Raw genomic sequence first — 16,754 nt, forward strand, 5'->3', positions numbered from 1 at the left:
ACGTCAGCTTACACAGTTCCTTTCCGTGCTGTCAAAAGCGGCTTTGAAATGGACGAAAAGGTTGTGTGTGTCGATTCTCTTCTCACGGCTCTTTTCCAAGATTTGGCGCCACACTGACAATCAATTTGTTGACGGTGGGCTTTAATATTTCACACAATACGCTCGACAGAACCTTATATGCCCGTTGGTCTTGGCTTCTCAGTGGGGCCAGACTTTTCAGCTGAGCTCTAAGCTACCGGGGGGGTCGGCAGGTCGCGGATAGCCGGACGACCTGTAGTAGCAGGTTAGTTGCGAAATAAGCCATGACGAATAAGCAATCCCCGACGAGGAGCGGCAGGAGTGGAGGTTGCGGTATAAAAGCTAGCTAAGCCGATGAAACTCCTGCGACAGAGGCGAGCCGATACCGCCTCTCAAAAATAGGTGTCCCCCACCATGCACGGGTATGGTGGGTAACATAAAAAAAAATCCAGGCGCGACGGACTCACAATGGGCGGCTTCCTGGTCAGCGTCTGTTCACCATGTTAGGTGCGGCTGTTAGTTTTCTTTGACCGATGTACATCGCGGCGCACTGGGAGTCCCTTTAAATCTTTCCAGCGACTTCTCTGCTGCCAAGATGGATAGGGTGATGTGAGCTAGCTCTGCCGAGGTGTTAGCCGCGGTGCCCATTAGTAACCAGCCCCTTCGGGCTCTGGTCAAGGAGTGTGCATTGGGCGCAAGATTAGTAGTCTGCGTTGCCCCGGGCGAGCTCTGGTCCGTCCGTGTTTTCCGGGACCAGTAAAGCGAAGAACAGGCCTCAGGGAACTGGGGTAGGTGCATAGCCACCGAGGGTACACCCGCTCCTGTTTATTTCGGCCCGCCCCCCTACACACGATGCGCTGGTATAATAGAAAGAATGGATTTGTACCTGAGAAAAAACAATAACTTAAACGACAGTAGAAGTAGCAGCAACAGTAGCAGTAACTTCCATGCTACCATACTGAGCAATGACGGGGGAAACCCAAAAGACCCGAAGAATACCAAAGCGGCAGGAACTGACTTGCAAAGGACACCTGTAATGGAAATAGAACCATTCAAGCGGTCATCGCGACTTAGTAGATCCCCAATAAAGATGCTAAGTGTAGAAAAACCAACACGAACAAGATCGTCGCCACCGGCGCTGCAAGACAACACGCCGCAAGCGAAGACAGTAAAACCTCACGGCGACTACATGACGGAGCTTGGCGAAGAAATTAAGAAGATGTTAGATTTGATACGCCCACCGCATCGAACAATTAACAACAACTTTAGGGACCTCGTTGGCAATATAACGAAGCTCTATGAAAAAGCCTTAGAGGAATACCAGAAGAGCAAGGAAGCAAGACGAAATATTTTAAATATGCCCGTAACAACGGAGATAACGCCTAAAAGGCCTCGCGAGGAAAAACAGGCGAAAAGGCAGACTCCTCCAAAAAAGAATAAAACCACCCATGGAGAAGAATCAAAGAAGGCCAAAAATAATGAGGAAAAAGTAAATACGTTAACCTCAATTAACAATGGAAAGGCACCGGGAAAACAAGATGGCTGGACGGAAATAAAAAAGAAAAAGAAGGCAGTATATAAGCATCGACCAAGGCCTGATGCGATAGTGATCGAGCGAACTGGTAACATGACATACAGCGACATTTTAAAGGCGGTTAAAAAAGAAGATGCCCTCAAGAAACTGGGTGAAAGTGTAACCCGGATTAGAAAGACAGCCAAAGGGGAAATTTTAATGGAACTAAAAAACGCGCAAATGGAACACACTGCTGTCTACACCAGCGAAATAGGCAAAGTGCTCGGGGATCAAGCCAAAATTAAAGCCCTAACGAGTGAGACCACGGTGGAAATCCGGGATCTGGATGAAATAACCGGAGAGGAAGACATTGCCAATGCTATTCGTACGCAAATTGGAAGCCTAGAGGAGTTTGATAAAGGCTCAATCAGAACCATTAGGGCGTCATACGCAGGTACCCAAACAGCTGTAATAAGCCTCCCCGCCTTACAGGCTAGGCTACTAGTTGAAGCCAAAAAAATTAAAATAGGATGGGTAGTGTGTAGGATTAGGGAGAAGCCGAACCTTAAAAAATGCTTCCGGTGCTTGGAATATGGCCACCTGGCGAAAATCTGCAAAAACCCAGACGATAGGAGTCAGTGCTGCCTCAAATGTGGGGAAAAAGGTCACTTTGCAAAGACATGCAACAAGGAGCCGTCTTGCATTGCATGTAAAAAACAAGGAAAGGAAAACTTTGACCATCAGATAGGTAGCAAGAAATGTCCTCTCTACCAAGAAGCGTGCAAAAAAGCCAAAATATGAGGGTTCTACAGCTCAACCTCAACCACTGCGAAGCAGCACAAGACCTGCTTACGCATACAGTGTTTGAGCAGAAAATCGACGTGGCAATAGTCTGCGAACAATACAAAAACGTCAGCGCAGCAACGTGGACCTCTGACCTAATGGGCAAAGCGGCCATTTGTGCCTGTAGAGAAAACGTGTTCCAAGAAAAGCCATTAACAGGACAAGCCTATTACACACGGGCAAAGATCCGCGAAATAAACTTCTATAGCTGTTACATTCCGCCAAGCATCGCACAATGTGAATATGAAATAATGATTGATAACCTTGTACGAGAAGTGTCGAACACCACAATGAACGTAGTTGCAGGTGACTTCAATGCATGGGCAGTGGAGTGGGGTAGCATATGCACAAATAGACGAGGAGAAACTCTTCTGAAGGCTTTTTCGGTACTGGACACCGTCTTGCTAAATACCGGCAACAGAAATACCTTTGAAAAAAACGGCCGCGGTTCGGTAATCGATATTACGTTTGCTAGTAGCTCCCTTGTGCGGTTGTGTACATGGCAAGTGAGCGATCTGTATACACACAGTGACCACTTGGCAATTCTGCTTGAAATTGATAAAACGCACAAAAGCAAGTATCTCAAAAAAGTTCAAAACAGAGGCTGGAAAACTGAAACCCTTGATGAGGATTTATACAAATTAATGCTGGATGACAATCCGAACAACGCCTTAGACATAGAAAAGAAGGCAGAATGCCTTGTTAAATATGTGAGCAAAGCTTGCGACGCCGCTATGTGTAGGAAAAAACAAGGCACATACAGGAAACCCGCATACTGGTGGAATGAGGGTATTGAAGCTCTAAGAAGTGAATGCCACAAGGCGAGGCGCCAGTGTCAAAGGGGACGACAAACGGCGGATTTCACAATGTTAAACGAGCGCTTTAAACGAAAGCGAAATGAACTCAAGAAAGCAATAAAGAAGAGCAAAGCCTGTTGTTTTAAAGAGCTCTGCAACAAGGTCGAAGAAAACCCTTGGGGAGATGCATATAAAATCGTCATGTCAAAGATTAAAGACTATAAAGGACAAGCGCCTACATGCCCTAGTTTATTAAAGACGGTTTTCCAAACTCTTTTCCCGACGCAATTGCTACAAAGGTAGCAAATGAAAGAATCTGGGGCTACAAACGCACCGCAAGTCACTGACCAAGAAACCGTAGAAGCAGCAGAGAGATTCGCAAATAGGCATCCCGAATAAGGCCCTAAAACTGGCTATTAAATATAAACCCACCCCGTTTACGGAAGTTTATACGCAATGTTTACGAGAGGGAGTATTCCCTAAGATCTGGAAAAAACAGCGGCTAGTGCTTATACAAAAGCCAAATAAACCAGCAGGGGAGCCAGGATCCTACCGCCCACTATGTATGCTGGACACAATGGGGAAAATACTGGAGCGTATAATCTGTGTGCGGCTAGAGCAACACCTAGAAAGAGAGCCGCCGGGCTTAGCCGAAAACCAATATGGTTTTCGAAGACACAGGTCAACAATAGACGCCATAAAAAAGGTAACAGAGGTCGCAAGCAAGGCTATTGAAGGAACCAGGTGGTTATATGGCTCCAAGGAATACTGTGCGGTAGTGACGTTCGACGTAAAAAATGCCTTCAACTCGGCCTATTGGCCGCACATCATGGAAGCCCTGAAACAAAAGAAGACACCACTCTACCTGCTGAGGATCATATCCAGCTACCTCTCCGATAGATTATTGCTATATGACACAGAAGAAGGTCCTAGGAACTACATTATAACAGGCGGTGTACCACAAGGCTCTGTGCTAGGGCCGCTACTGTGGAATGTTTTGTATGACGGGGTGCTACGTCTTCCATTGCCCAAAGAAATACAGATAATCGGGTACGCTGATGATATAGCAGTAAAGGTAGTAGCAAAAGAAATAAGCCAGATAGAGTACCTGTGCAACCACGTGGCGATTAAAATAAAAGAATGGCTAACAAAAGCAAAGCTCCAGTTAGCAAGCCAAAAAACTGAAGCGGTGCTGATAACGAGCAGGAAAAAACTAGAGGCGACTACGCTCAACATCGATGGATACAATATCCCAACGCAACAGTCGTTGAAATACCTGGGTGTAATTATTGATGCGAGGCTAAATTATCGGACCCACATCACGAAAGCCTGTGAGAAAGCAGCAAAGGTGACGGCTGCATTAAGCAGAATCATGACCAATATAGGTGGACCTAGTGAGAATAGACGCGCTCTTCTGGCAAAAGTTAGCCAATCAGTTTTAATGTACGCCGCACCCATATGGGGACCAGCATTGCTGCACAAAACGTATGCGAATGCGGCAAAAGCAGTAGTTCGATTAAGCGCAATTAGGGTAGCGTGCGCTTTCCGGACTGTGTCACACGAAGCGGTTGGAGTTATCTCAGGCATCATGCCTCCAGATATTATGGCAATGGAGCTAAAAAGAATGTATGACAAAGCGAAAAGCGCGGGGAGACGACTAAATATTCAAGAAAAACAGCAAGAAAGACGAACCAGCCTTAATGAGTGGCAAAAACGATGGGACGAAGCAACAAATGGTAGATGGACACACACATTGATCAGAAACGTGCAAATGTGGGTAGAGAGACAACACGGAGAAACTGACTATTACTTGACGCAGTTCCTGACTGGGCACGGTTGCTTCAGAGAGTATTTACACAAATATGGACATGACGATGGGTTTCAGTGCTCTTTTTGTGGAAACGGGATTGAGAACGCGTGGCACATTTTCTTTCTGTGCCCCCGTTATAAGGATGAAAGAGACGAATTAGAGAAACTACTTTCAGAGCGGCTAACCCCTGAAAACATTGTACCACACATGCTACGTTCCCAGCAGGTGTGGAACTTTGTTAGAGAATGGAGCGCGACAGCCCTAATAGAACTCAGACGGAAGGAGTGGCAAAGAAAGAGCGACAGACAGGTGACCCACATGGAGTTGGTAAATTTATAGATCGAGAGCCAAACGGCTAAAGCTTATCCTTGTGAATAAATGCCTAGCGGCGGTACCGCAAGGAAGATAAATAGCTAGAGGAGACGGAGTTAGGGTTTAGTACGTAGGCGTCCTACCCCGCAGGTTCCGCACTTGGTAACAATGGCGGCCCACGCGCGTGTAGGATGAATCGTGCATGCCGTCTGAAATAGGACGGTATCTTTCGAAGATTCCCCCTCCGGTAACAAAAAAAAAAAAAAAAAAGAAAAAGAACCTTATATGCGATATTTAGGAGACTTTTCTCATTTTCTCACAGGAGTTAGCGCAGATTGTGGGTTATCCCTTTCTGTGGATTGGGCATGATTTCATCTGACCATATTTTACAAAGTAGCTGTTGCATAAGGAGTATCAGTTCTTCGCCGCCATGTTTGAATAGCTCGGCCGGCAATCCATCACCCCCCGCCGTTGTTGTTCTTAATGTTCTTTTGACCATAGCTTAAACGCATTTTTCTCAAAACGACTCTGTTTTATTTTAGAACGCAAAAAAAAATTGCTCAGGCTACTGATGTAAAGTCTAAATTGTTTTAGACTATTTCTAATGCGGAAATAATTGCAATTTTAAGAAAAAAATTATGTTTTTTGAATCCAAATTTTCTGAAAATTGTGATCTGTCTAGGATAAAAAATCGTGAAAAAGTACTTTTTTTCGACTATTACGGACGATTCTGCCCTTAAGCAAGTAATAAATTCTCACTACCGATGTAAATTCATTCTACGCGCCTTTTTCCCTCTATGTGCTTTCATTAAATATTTTACACTTGTATCTTTGCCGAACAAGTGTGACTGTTAAGAATCTTAAGAAAATATGACCCCATTTGTTTTATTAGTGTGTACATAATATTCCCCCATTTTTATGCGTTGGATGTGCTCCTTCCACTTTTGCTCTCTGCTGCTCATTTCTTATCATACTTCTGCGTTCAAACAACATTACTATGTAGCACTTTAATTCACCTTTAAAATCTAAAAATAACTGTTTTGTGTGTTGACTTAAGCCCTACTTGGAACCCCAAATGTTAGAATACGAATTTTGCTTCTCAACACATTTTTCCTAATCTGCAGCTTCCGCCCTCCAGTAGCTGTTGATATCTTTCAATTTTATTTGCTGTTGCTGCCATTGTTGTTGCCGTTGTTTTTTCTTGTTTTGATTTAACGCGCTGCCTCTGCTTGTCACGCTTATTGCCCCAGTTGTTTTGATTTACCTTACTTGCTGCATGCAGCGTCCCCCAATTTTGAAGTCTACAACTTTTTGTCACTTTGTCTCCACATGAGTGTGTGTGTGTGTTGGTGTATTTGTGTACCGACTAGTGTGACAATATTTGCCTTGCATTTAGAAAATGTTATTGTTGCTAAGTGGTGGAAGTGATGTTGCCGCAAGCGTCTACGCTGACAACTGCTGTGGTGGGGCTGCAACAAGTACTCCGCGGGGCGATATGGGGTGCTGTAAGGGCAAAGGGGTAGAATTTCGTGCAAGGGAAGCGTTAGTACCGCAGCTTGCCAGCGTTGTGTCGCCGAATGGGCGCATATGTCAACGCTTTGTCGATTCGTCCCTCGTATACGCGCTACCATACACACGCTCGCCGAGCGCACATACGCCCTGGCGGCTGCTACTTTTCACTGTCATCTTTTCATTCCCATCATGTATTGCACGCTTTGTTTGCTTTTGTTTGTTTACGCCCGTGCGACTGTCACTTCTTGTTTGTTTGTGCTCGTTTATTTGCTTATCATTTTTTGTTTTTGCTGCTCTTGTTGTAATTTTTTTTTCATCCGTCCTCAGGCAATCCTCGGCGCTGTGGCTGCCGTTGCGTACGTGTGCATCTCATGCACGTAATTCAATTTACCCGTTTTGATTGCTTCGCAATGGTGCGTCCTCAGCTCCCGACCACTAAAGAGTTGATAACTGTTGGTTTGTTAGTTGAATGCTGTTGTTTTTGTTGGCGATTTATATTCAAATGTCAACGATTGTTGAGTGTTCACACACGCACATTTATTTGCGTTGGCATTAACTTTAACTCGTTTGCTTGGCAAAAAGTAAACAAATAAGCGAAGTGCTAACGGTATCTGCCTATAGTGTGGGCGCTTTAGCTGCTTGCGGCAAATCGCTTAACTACAATCATACGCTTTATATCTATATAAGCACTTTTTAATGGTTCGATATTGCCAAATGATTTTTTATTGATGATTTATTTATGCTGAAATTATTGGTTTCTGGAATCTTATGCCACATATTTAATATTTTTATACAAAAAAAAGAAGTTTAAGCAGCAAACAGAGGCGAAATTATCATGTCTGCATGAGTAGTGCTAACAAAAACTCTGAGCTCTAATATCGGACGGGCTCAACATATTTGGTTGTTGTATTGATCAGAAAAGTATTTCGTCGGCGTTACAAACGCGTGCCAGTTCTGCGGAAAATTTAAGGATCTTTGCACATTGCCAACCGTGAATATCGCATTCGATGGAACGATGAGCTGTATGAGATATACGACGACATTGACATAGTTCAGCGAATTAAGAGGCAGCGGCTACGCTGGCTAGGTCATGTTGTCCGAAAGGATGAAAATACTCCGGCTCTGAGAGGAAGACCTCCACTCCTTTGGAAAGACCAGGTAAAAATCTAGCTATATTTCGAATCTTTAATTGGTTTGTTTAATCAAACATCGAAAAGGAAGAACGACTGGCTCGCTGTTGTAAGCTCGGCTATAACAGCGGAAGTAGTACCTATGTCAATAAAGAAGAAGACAAGGTAGAAAGTTTTAAATAATAAAAGTAGAAAGTTAGTATAATAATATAGTTAAAACAAACTTTTCTGTTAGAATTTGCCGCCAAGGGCAATACTTCGATTATAGCCAATATGAAATTCCTATCCATTTAGTAACATATTTTTATACCCTCGCAACAAAGTTGCTAAGGAGAGTATTATAGTTTTGTTCACATACCGGTTGTTTGTAAGTCCTAAAACTAAAAGAGTCAGATATATTGTTATATATACCAAAGTATATATCAGGGTGACGAGTAGAGTTGAAATCCGGATGTCCGTCCGTCTGTCCGTCCGTCCGTCCGCCCGTGCAAGCTGTAACTTGAGTAAAAATTGAGATATCATGATGAAACTTGGTTTCTTGGCTCCATAAGAAGGTTAAGTTCGAAGATGGGCAAAATCGGCCCACTGCCACGCCCAAAAAATGGCGGAAACCGAAAACCTATAAAGTGTCATAACTAAGTCATAAATAAAGATATTAAAATGAAATTTGGCACAAAGGATCGCATTAGGGAGGGGCATATTTGGACATAATTTTTTTGGAAAAGTGGGCGTGGCCCCGCCCCCTACTAAGTTTTTTGTACATATCTCGGAAACTACTATAGCTATGTCAACCAAACTCTATAGAGTCGTTTCTTTCAGGCATTTCCATATACAGTTCAAATATGGAGGAAATCGGATAAAATCCACGCCCACCTCCCATACAAAGGTTATGTTGAAAATCACTAAAAGTACGTTAACCGACTAACAAAAAACGTCAGAAACACTAAATTTTACGGAAGAAATGGCAGAAGGAAGCTGCACCCAGGTTTTTTTTAAATTGAAAATGGGCGTGGCGTCGCCCACTTATGGACCAAAAACCATATCTCAGGAACTACTCAACCGATTTCAATGAAATGCGGTATATAATATTTCCTTATCACCCTGATGACATGTACGAAATATGGGTGAAATCGGTTCACAACCACGCCTTCTTCCAATATAACGCTATTCTGAATTCCATCTGATGCCTTCTCTGTATAATATATACATTCGGAACCAATGATGATAGCGGAATAAAACTTTACACAAATACGGTACTTGAGCTGAGGTATCCCTTGTGGAAAAATTGTCGTGATCGGACTATAACTTTTCAAGGTCCCTGATATTGAACACGAAGAACTCAGTGCCTAATCTAACCTAACCCAATTTTTCACCGAAAATATCGGTAAATCCCTCAGAATCTCGGTTATCAGTTTATCATGCGAGAGTATAAAATGTTCGGTGACACCCGAACTTAGCCCTTCTTTACTTGTTATTACGAATTTCTTTCAAAACCAGCCTCAGCTCGCTTCGCACTAAATTTATTTCCAGCGAACTGTATTTTAAGTAGTGAGTACAGGAAGAAGTCGCTATCGCTGTATAGTATATGGAGTGTATTACTGAACATGAAAAATTTTTTAATGGTGAAGATAAAAATTTTAATACCATCAACCATTTTCAAATATATATAGTATGAGTATAAGACATGTGTATTCTGAAGGTTAGATCTAACTATATTAGATACTAGTGATATGCCTCTCATACGGGCGATACAACCTCGCCTGCCAAGATATCAGCGCAAGTGCAAACGAAATAGTGACTTATCAGTCCATAATATAACTTTTCGCCGGCGAGTTATTTCATTTAAATTAATTCTTATGAACCAGAACAAGGCTAATAAATTTGAAATAATACTAGATTTATGTACTATTAAAAACTTCTAAATCAACAAACATTCCCACTGCTTTAACAACAATAAACATCGAATCTATATATTCACAACACATTCAATAAAAAAATTACAAATCAAATATGATACTTAACTTAAGTGAAAGGCAATTTTGTCGTCAGATCAACTAGAAATTTGAAAGCACACTGCCTTTTCCAATTGAATTTGTTGTCACTACGCGTGTGCGCCCCTCTCTAAACTTCTTCACTCTGCCCAAAATATATGGCAATCAATAAAATATAAAATGTTACTTTTTGTTCAATTAATTGTGCATTTATCTCGAACAGATTTGCGGTTCTTGCAAACCTTTATATGCGTGCGTTTGTGTAGATATGACATTTCAGTTAACATCATCCATTAGGTGAGCACACAATGCAGTTATACAACGCGCGAGCAAATAATACCGCAATCGATTAAATCATATTGTACTGGTGTGCACACCACACACACATGCGCACATGCACACATGCCTAAATAAATTTGTAAGTAGATATGGCTATAAATCTATAGATGCCGTTTGGCTCATAAATCATTTAAAGCGGATCTATTGAATTAGATTGGTGTTGTTGCATTGGTTACCAGCTACGCTTGTTTCGGTAAGCGGACAAACAAAGATGTCCGCAAGGAAGTGCCGAGATGATGATGCTGATAATGAAGTTGTGTACCAAGAGGTTGCTGACCCAGCGGAAGCAAATAAATTACTCACATTTCACACATACATATATGCATACACACACAGCATTTGCTGTCAAATACCCTCATATTTACAGAACTTTATTTGTACATATTTACATGTAATATATTCGTGTCTTACTATCTATATAACGGGTGATCCTTTTTGTGATAGATCGCGCGTCAAGTTGTTATGTTATTTTTGTTCAGTATTCTTTGGCATTTCATCGTGGAAAGACTTACATCTGGAAAACGTTTACAAATTAAATTAATTTAATTATGAAAATTCACGTTCCGTAGAGAATGTGTTTCGCGCGCTTCGCTCAACTTATGGTCAACATAATCGGTGTACTGAGTGTACTATTCGCAACACCATCACCCGTCTTGAGACCGAGCATTTATTATTGGGTAACATTCGAGCGAATAGATCAACAATTTAACTCAACGGATGAACCATCTGAGACGTAGCAGCGGCCAACATTTGAAAGAGTGAATCTTCCAAAAATAAATGCCAAGGAATGTTCTTTGATAATAACCATTTCCCATAAAATTTGAAATTTCTGTAATTGTTCTTTAAAAATCAGGGAAGCTCGAATTGGATCACCCTTTATTAACATCTGGGTATCTATTTTTGTTGATGCCCTTAATTGGCAGCGTGTGTCCATTTATTACAACTCAAACCAGTTGACAGCCAAAAGCTTGTACAGGTACCCGTTAGCAGACATGTCACTGCAGATGCCAGGAGATAATATTGAGGATTATTGATATTTATGAATTAATCTAAGTGATTGTGTATTATATCCACTTGTACAATAGGCAGTCTATATAACCGCGCAGAAATTCATAAAATAATTGTCATATGTGCACCTATGATGAGTAATGTATAGAAGATACTAAATTATATACGAATGAATATATACGAGAGCAGCTTGAAAAAAAAAACTAAAAATAGTTAGCCAAATATATTTCATTCAATACTTTCGAAAATTAAACTTGTAAAACTTAGTAATCGCATCATACTACCATACACTTCGTTCGATCCAATCTCTTACCACCTAGATAAATTTAAGACGGAAAATAGTCAGAAGAAATGAGACTAGAAGAGAAAATTTAAGTGTATCTTTGTTTCCTACTTTCGTCTTTTATATACTGATCGGGGTGTAATATCCGGAAGAAAACGTCGGAGACCCAAAAATATGTATGTACGAGTATATATAAGTCATCAGCATGACGTGCTGAGTCGTATTAGTCTTGTTCGTCCGATCGTCTATCCGCCATACTTAGTGTAGCTTTTTTAAAAAATACAAATTTTGTTAAGTTTTTTTTCTAATGGTGAGTTTGCTCAGAACGTTGTCTTTGCTTAAGTTTCTTACTATTACAAGATGTCACTTAATGTATAAGTATCAAAGGGTAAATTAAAATATTGACGAAACGTGAGGGAAAAAACATTAAAAAAAATGAATTAAATTTCAGTATTTTCGACATATTGGCTATAAGGACACAAAAAACATTGATTTTGGGGTTTAAAGTCATCTAAGAACTTAAAGGCGGACTTATTCTGAGAAGCTTTGCCTAAGAAAGTTTACCAAAAAAGTCAACATTAAAAAAGTTAGAGACCGAAGAAAAATGTGCCTATCTATTACAATGGGCCACTTTGGTGAAAAACTTCAACAAAAATTTTTGTATGAAACCATGATTGTAACTCAAAAAAGTAATGATGCAGTTCGATTCGTAGGACCCGAAATAGGGGGAAACCGTCGAATTTGGTCTTGTCTTTTTTTTGACTATCACAGTGATATCATTATCAACGTGGTTTGTGTCGAAAGAAATGTTTAGGTTGGTGCGCATCAGATAAACTTTCTAGAATAGAATGGAGTAAGATAATCCGAATTTTAAGTGATTCCAATTTTGATAGTGATCCAACGGCACCATACGATTTGCTAGGGTTTTGCTAATGTGTAGACACAAGGCGATTAAAAAAGCTTCTGTCTTTTCGAACTGGCCTTGTATATTTCTTATCTTGACTTTGATCAATAAAGCTACAATTCTCTAACTACAAATGTATCTAGGTATTATGATAAATATAACAAAGATTAATTATATTTTCTTCAATGACCATTGTGTCACACACTTATGCTCAGTTGACATATGATTTTCAGAAGGAGTGTTGGCAAGCCACAAATCGGAATGATTTTAGGTCACACACTCTCATCTCTGTCAAACGGCACGTGCTTTTAACTAGCAACCGCAGATAGCATTCGCCACACTCGAAGACATAACCAAATATAAGATTATACTTATAAGCACTTATGAATGTAAACAAATAAATCAACAGACACTTCGGTAAAATGTCAAAGCGACAAAGAATGTGAAACAAAACGTATACCCTGCACAAGTTATAATAAGTTTACAACGAAGTTTATAATTCCCAGACGGAAACATCAAAAAACTTATACGAATACATGACCTGCGGAATGAGCTGAGTCGATTTAGACATCTGTTCGACCGTCTGTATACCTTATTATATAGTATATACGAACTAGTTTTTTAATATTGATCTGATATTTGCACCGTTCTTTTCATACCAAAAAGCTGTCTGAATGGCTGATATCGGCCTACTATAGCTGCCATACAAAGTGTACGATCACGATCAAGTTCTTGCGTGGAATCTTTTGTGAAGGGTATTATATGTAGCTTTATTGTAACCGAAATTAACGTTCTTTCTTGTTTTATGTACATTCTATATACTCGTTCATAAACACGTGTATTATAAATTGATATGCTTATCAGAAAAATACAATGTAGCACATAAATAGACACGTGTCGAACGCCTATAAGAAGACGTTTTCATACTAGAAACACATTTTCCACGAAAAGGGTAAGGAGGAAAGTAAAAATAGATATATGGAAACGGAATACGTTTGAAAGTGTAGTAATAAGTAAATGAGGTCTCTGTCCTCTGAACCATATTTAGAGCTAGAACATTTTTATTTAATGAAAACTTTTAACATTTCTAATAAATATTAGTAGATGGTTTAGAACTTTGCTAATTTGAAAATTGGTTTGAAATGGAGAGACTTAGTATAACGTTATTAGTAGAGAGACCCTATAGTAAATACTAATGAAACTGAGAAATTGAGTAGTTTAGTCATATATAGCTTCATAACACAAACAATGACAGAAGGAGAATTTATAGCCATTTTTAGATCTTACAAGTATATCAACATGCAGATACGAAGAAAGAATTCAAAATTTCAAAAAACAGCTACAACTTTTGGGAGTAAAAGAAACATCCCTAATCGAACAAGAATTTATCAATTTTCTGCGTGGACCAGCTCTAGTAAAGGTATCAATTCGTCAATACTTTTGAGAGTAATATAATAAATAAGTTAATGTTTATAATCAAATTGAAAAATATAATAATAAATAATTAATTTAATAAAAATGGGTCAGAAACCTAAAATTATTTCTAAATTCGACAGCTTCGTGCCACTACGCTATAGCTATAAGAATTAATTTTTAAGTGAAACAAGAAACATAACAGCATCCCACAGCCTCTTGCCTTTCAACATAAATAATAGATGCTACAGCGATGACGAAGCTACTGAAAAGCAAAACAGCCGCAAGATAAAAAAACAAAGAAAGCATGAAGAAAGCTTTTTCCTTATTCACTACATTCACACATACATACACACAGTCGACGCTCGTGGCACATTGGCAGGCGTTGACCCTAATTTGTCATACTCAAAACTTAAATGGAGGTTGACAACTACTGGGCCGACGGAGACAGACAGTGTCGAAATCCTTGGAAAAGGCAGGTTAAGAGTGCTTGCGGCGGAATTTTCGAGGAACTGACAAGTCCCAAGATGAAAACATACATATATCGACATTTACATGTGTGTTGTCATGTTATATAAGAGCAAAGTTTCGCTTGGCCGCAGAATTTCCAAAATAAAGAAACTGCTCATCAATGACTAGAAAAAAACACGGCGCTGTCTTTTACTTGCCGTCATCGACGAAAAGCAACGCAAAAGGGACAATGCACAAAAACAATCGAGGAAAGCGTGTCACACCCACATACATGAAGCTACGACGTATTGAGGACGAAAATGTAAACACGACGCACAGACATTGAGCGGTGAGCGCACACAAAGAGGCGTTGCGCATATCTAGGAGCGTTTATTTGCCACTCGAGGCAACGGGCTGAGTGCAGAGTGAAGACGTCGATAAGAGGTGAGGAGCTATTGAGTGGAATGGACAAGCCGACAAGTGTCGTTGTAAGGCTAAGAACAGCCTGTGGGCAGAATTTGGTGATGACCACAAGCAAACTCGTCGCTGAAGAGCACTTTCGTATGAGTGGTAGTGTGTGTGGGTGTGGTCGGAGTACTGCGGGTACATATATGTCATTTATGCTAACTGTCCACTTAGCCATGCATACATATATATGTATATATACTCGTCTTTAAACTTTAATGTAAATATATTGCATTTATCAAATATACTTAGATTCAGAATAAGAGCTCGCTGTAAATAGGTGATGTTAGCGAAGACATTTCTTCACTTCCATTTTGTAAATTTCATTCCACCTAGCATCCGAATAGTCATTAACCTAAGCAAACAATTTATTTTGTATTTCTTTCCGTTCATTTTAACCTTTCCTTCGCTACTTTACTTCCTGTTGTATAAAAGTGGCGCTTTTAACTCCTTTTGTGTGTTGACTTTATTGTCGGGCAAATACATACGTATATTGATGTTCTTATAATTTCTTATGTTTAACGACAGCCCAGCATATCTTTGTAGCGTGGTAAAGCTTCAGTAGCTCAGACTCAAGTGAGGAAAACAAATAACGATGTAAAAAGATCAACCTAAGAGAAATTATTGAGAGGCAGTGTCATCTTTCTCGAATATTTGGTATAAGAAGCACACAATAAAACAGCCAAAATTAATAATTGTTTTGAAATGAGAACCACAGCCAGTAAAGTAGTATCTTACGAAATAATATTTCTTACAAACATTTGAGTAATAATATCTCTAAAAGATCTGATACTGAATCTTTTATTGAATTAAGTTTAATTAATAGTGACAGCTTTCTCATACTTTTGGGAGGACAAACTTTGGTGGAAATATAATAGATAATTAACGAGTTTGTCAATAAGAGCGTAACAAAAACGGTTTGAGATATCAATTAAATTCGTCATTGGATGAAAGAACATTCGATGTCATTGTGTATGGAACTCGACTTCTTTTGCATGACCATATTCGTTCGAAGTTCATAAATCGTCGCTGGCTTGTTGGCATAGACCATAGGCTTGACGTAGCCCCACAGAAAATAGTCTAACGGCTCCAATCGCAATTCGGCTGTTTCGTGAGATAACACGTTCACCAACCTTGTCTTGTGGTGCCGGCCTATTAAATCCACATTTTGTCCAAGTTCATATCAACTAATTCGGGCCAAAAATAATCGGGTAACATTGAGCGGCAGCTATGCCCATTCACAGTAACGTGCCGGTCTTGATGGTGATGATCAAGGCCTAATGACGCCGATGGCCCATAAAACGCAACAAATCGTAATTATTTCGGAATGCAATGGTGACTCATTGAATACGGACGAATTTACTTTCACAGGAATAAAGAATTTCATTGATATCCCAAACCGTTTTTGTTTTTTTTTTTTAAGAAGTAGCCCTTTTATTGAAAACCCCACTCTTGAAGTTGAGGCCACTGACTCCGAATTTCGGTAGTTAATTTGAACAATTTCAACTCGTTGCTGTATATCTTTCCATGATGAAACGGCAAACCTTACTGAAGAAAAATGCCAAATATGCGAGAAAAAGTGTAGCGTCATTTGCTGTTCCTACCGATCTACTTTTGTAGTACCTTAGTGAAAAACCCTATATTAACAATGATCTCAAAAAAATGTTCGCATTGAATAAACATTTCGTCGAATGAAAGAGTCGATAACAGAACTAACTCAATAGATGGGATAAACATTTTTGAAGAGGTTGTATAAGCACTTGAAGCTTTACTGCAAAACAATCGTTAATATTGTGTAACATATAGTTCCACCCCCCTTAAAGTATTCACAATTTTTTTTACTCTGTGTATCCACTTAAAAGGTTAATATTTGATTGCATTCGTATGTAGTGCGAACTTACTCGCCATTTATTTACATACCTTTTTTATTTGCTGTGATACCTTTCAATTTGATTCTATCTATGTT

Source organism: Bactrocera dorsalis, chromosome 2 (assembly GCF_023373825.1).
Source record: "Bactrocera dorsalis isolate Fly_Bdor chromosome 2, ASM2337382v1, whole genome shotgun sequence".
Taxonomy (NCBI): domain Eukaryota; kingdom Metazoa; phylum Arthropoda; class Insecta; order Diptera; family Tephritidae; genus Bactrocera; species Bactrocera dorsalis.